Consider the following 4360-nt stretch of genomic DNA (forward strand, 5'->3'; position numbering starts at 1 on the left):
AGCCGGGATCCACCCAGCCAGGTCCAGGCCTTCTCCGGGGAGGGGTGGGACAGTCCCACCCAGAGCTGAGAGGGGCCTTGCGTCAGGTCCTGGAGGGCCTCCTGCAGGGAGTGTGACAGGCACCTGGTGACCAGAATGTTCTCTCATGTCCAAGTCGTCATCAAGTCCAGCACCAGAATTATGGGGCTGTGAGCCTGGCAATCCCCATGTAGACCCTCCCTCCATCCGTCCCCCTACATCAGGGCTACTCAACTTTGGAAGCCCTGGGGGCCACAGTGATGCTCCGAGCACATGCTGAGGGCCACAACTTAAGCGTGGTTCATAGACATGCAAATCCCTTTTTTCACACCGACAGGCATGAACACAAAGACTACACAACACGCAGGCCCCAGTTAAGTCAGTTCTGCTGATATGAACAAAATGCAACAATTCCCCGATTTCCACCCCTATGGCAGCACCTTCACTGAGCAATGACAGTCCAGGAATTTAACTCCGAAAATGCGCAGCTGCAGAACAGCATGACATCGATTACTTCTTTGTTCTGGCTTCCTCCTGTGGGCCACACGTTGAGCTCTGCGTAAACACAAACTACACTGCGGGCCACAAACAAACAGGCTGCGGGCCACATGTGGCCTACAGGACGTGTAGCCCTGACCTGCATCTCTCCTTCCCCCTCCCTCTCTCCTGGGCCACCCCTACCAATACGCAAGCTACACAGCCATGTGGGGCACCACGAAACCTGTGGCACCAAATTGCCCCTGATTTCATGGTGCTCTAGGCAGCCACATGGCACGTAAATGGTAGCCCCAGCTCCAGCTGACCTCTTACAAGCTGCACCCAGCAGGGCCGTTACTGGGGGATGCTGAGCTCCCCAGCATCTTGGCCCCATTTCTCCACCCTTCCTGCCCCCATTCCACCACTTTCCCCCAATTGAAATGGCCTGGGGGCTTAGTAGCACCAGAACAGCAGCAGGAGTCAAGCCTGCCCCCTTAGTAACCAGCAGCGAAGCGACCCCTCCCCAGACCACATGGCTCCACCAGTTCCCAACTGCTTCTTGGTACCAGCGACCAGGGGGTGTGTGTGTGAGGGGGTGACTCCGCCCTTTCCCCAAGTCACGCTTCTAGGAGCCTGGCGAGCAGAGCAGACTGGGGCCCCTGCTATCTGCCTCCCCTTCAGCCCTGGGACTGCCCCCCCCCACACTCTGGCCCCCACAGCTGTTGAGCACAGCCCCTGCCCCAAATGAGGGGAGGCGCAGGTCGGGAGGCACTGGAAGGGATGGCTCTGTCTCTCTCAGGGTGTCTACACTGCAGAGGGTGTTTTTTTTAATGGCCATTTTTCTGAAAAAATCTTCATTTACATTTACATTGCAGCTGTGTTTTTTTTTTTAAATCATCGAAACAAAGAGGTTTTTCTGACATTGGAAATCCTCTTTCTACGAGGAAGAAGCCCTTTTCCGAAAGAGCTCTGTTGCATAAAGGCGTGTGTGGGCGGGGAAGAGGGAGTTCTTTCACAAGAGGAAAGAGGAAGAAGCCCAGGTGCCCTGGTGACCACTCCATCCATAGCAATCCCAGCTTACACGGGAGACAGCGTCCGTTCAGTGCGGACAGTATCTTTACACTGACCACACAGCTCTCTGTGCTGTGCAGACGCTCTCTTTCGGAAGACGTTATCCGGAGGATCTCTTCCGGAAAAGTTTCTTCTGAAAGAAGCCTGCAGTCTAGACAGAGCCCCACTCGCACTCCCAGCTGAGCGGGGTTCAGCACACGCACACAGGGGAGGCTAACAATGGCTTAGAGCTGCCTCTGTCACCTACCCTGTCGCTGAGACTAGTGATTTCTGCTGGGCCTGTCAAAGCTGCCTCAGGAGTTTGGACCCCCCTTAGTAACCAGTAATGGGAACAGGGACGTCCAAACCGAACCGCTGGCAGCTGTGAAACTCCCAGTCCTCAAGTGTGTCTAACCAGGCTCTGTACCCAGGCCCAGCCTGGCAGAGGCAGCCCCAGCAGGGGGTTACCGGCCCCTTTACCAGCTCCTCCCGGTCCCGGATCACCAGCAGCTGGGAGCCCCTCGCGGCGCAGTCGCTGCGGCTCTTGTTCCAGGTTTTATTTTCTGTGGAGACCCAGTAGCACTTGTCCCCGCGCAGCCGCCAGTCCGAGGGGCAGAGTTTGCACCCGGCGCCCCCTGCAAAGACACGGGCACCATTAGTGCTCTGAGGCTCATTCCCAGCTACCCCCTTCCTGTGACGGGCAGGGATGGGGATAAATGGGTTTGAATTAGAGATGTTCCATAGTGGTTAACTGAACAGTCGAGTAACTGCATGAATTCGTATCCCTTACTCGATTATTCTATAGTCAGCCGCCAGTGCGCTCCAGCTCCACTCCCGAGGAGCCCCTTGCCCACCCACCCTGCTGCCTCTGTATCAGAGGCAGCAGCAGAGGTGCCAGGCGGGAGCAGGTCTGCAAGGGGAACCCGTTTAAAAACCAGCTCTCCTCTTGGGACAGCAGCAGTCCCTGTCCAGGGGTTGGGGGCATGGCAGGAATCTGAGCTCCTGGACCTGGTGCAAGCTGCCTGCACACCCAGCTCCTAATACTCTTTAAAAGCAGAGCCACAACGGGGGTAGGTCCTGGACCCTGCATGAGCCAGAACTGAGCCGGGCTGCTGGGCATCCTGCTAAACGATGCACTGGCAGAGGGAAGGGGGAAATGCGTGTCGTGTAGAGCATTCACCTATAAGCTTTTGCCTGTCGGTTGATCGACTGCACTCTTCCATCTCCAGTTTGTACTTTCCCCTTGAATCCCCTTTGTGCTCCCTGCAATCGGGGGCTGGGCCCTGCCTGGCTCCAGGGGGATGGTCAAAGGAGCCTTGGGGCTGCTCTGCCTAACCCATTGCTCCCATCTGGGCCCTGGAGAGCAGAGAATTCCCATGGTGCACTGTGCTCTAGCCACACACCCTGCTCTGCCCCTACTGTGGGAGTTGGGAAGAGGCTGTTGCGCAGGGTTCCTGTAAGCTGAGCCTTTGGGTGAGCACCCAGGAGACATTCAAATGCTGCCCAGCCGATTAGCAGAGCGCGCACAGACAGCAGCATGTGTGTCTATTGGTGGTGCACATCCACACATGCCTCAGTGCACAGGGCATTCTGCACACGGCTGGAAAACATTAGAGGGAACATTGGCGAGGGACCCTTCCAGCAGCTCCACGCCAGCAGGACTGGTCTATCTGGGACCAGGTAAGTACCCACATTAAGACCCCTTTTCACAGCCAGAGTGGCCTAGAAGGTCTTGGAGTAACTGTGGGATAAACTCAGACTAGCAGGGAAGGCTGGAACCAAGGGGAGATGTGAAATGGGGGGGACATGGGCCCAGATGCCAGGGAATGGGGTGTGTGTGTGTGTCTGTGTGTGTGTGTGTGTGTGTGTGTGTGTGTGTGTGTGTGTGTGTGTGTGTGTGTGTGGAACCATGAGACAGTGTCTCTAATAATGAGTTTTGACCCCACCTCCCACCGAAAAAAACCCTGGATCACTTTGTATTACAGCTATTTAAATCTTCCCATGTAATACCAGAAAACGGACACTAGGTGTCACTGCCCCACAGCCAGGCCCTGCTGAGGCAGGTACATTCCCAGCCTGGCTCTGAGTGGGGATGGGGACTAGATCAGAGCAGCCAGCAGGGGGCGGCGTGTCCCTGACCTGCAGGAGCCCCATGGCCTGGCCCCGCAGCTGGGTTCCCACTGGCAGTGCCTGGGGGTGGGCGGCTCAGACACACATGAGCTGGGGTTACCTGCTGGGCCGGGCTGGGCCGGGGGGCACAGCTGGGATCGGACACGCTCCAGGCAGGCGCTGCAGGCTGCTGTGCTGGGGTCCCCACTCCCAGGGGCTGCCGGGATCTGTCCCTTCTCTGACGCCAGGTGGGAAACTGCAAAGCAGCGTTGGGGAGAATGGTGACTGGTCAGTGTTACAGGAGGGTGTTAGACAGGAGAACTGACAGAGCCCTGTGGAGACTGAACTAAGTCTGTTCAGCCTCATCACTTCTGACTCCCCTGGGCTACTGGGTCTGAAAAAGTGGCTGGGACTGAAAAATCAGCTTGAGAGATACCTAAATCCCTTGGGCCTTTCTGCAAACCCAGCCTGTGTTTGCAGCTCTCTCAGTTACTCACCGCTCTCCTCCACAGTGTCAGAGCACCTCAGAGTCTGACCGGATTTAGCCTCCCCACCCCAGGTGAGACACAGCACAGAGCTGTTATCACCACTGTACCACTGGAGAAACTGAGGCACAGAGGGAGGACCAGTCTGGATCCCAGGCTGGGGACAGACCATGTGATCTGGCCCTCTGGGGCTGCAGGTTCAATACAGTGCAGCTCTCCTC

The 4360-nt window shown here is 56.9% G+C and overlaps 1 long non-coding RNA gene across 1 annotated transcript; it reads right to left on the reverse strand.

Annotated features, from left to right (window-relative positions):
- Positions 1 to 461: 461 nt before the first annotated feature.
- Positions 462 to 3868, reverse strand: LOC142820518 (uncharacterized). The gene is made up of 3 exons (XR_012897741.1): positions 3776 to 3868; positions 2026 to 2180; positions 462 to 573 (listed from the first exon to the last, which is right to left on the reverse strand). It is a non-coding gene; the product is annotated as an uncharacterized LOC142820518 (long non-coding RNA).
- Between the last annotated feature and the right edge of the window lie 492 nt (positions 3869 to 4360).

This window comes from Pelodiscus sinensis, chromosome 26 (genome assembly GCF_049634645.1).
Source record: "Pelodiscus sinensis isolate JC-2024 chromosome 26, ASM4963464v1, whole genome shotgun sequence".
Lineage (NCBI taxonomy): Eukaryota > Metazoa > Chordata > Testudines > Trionychidae > Pelodiscus > Pelodiscus sinensis.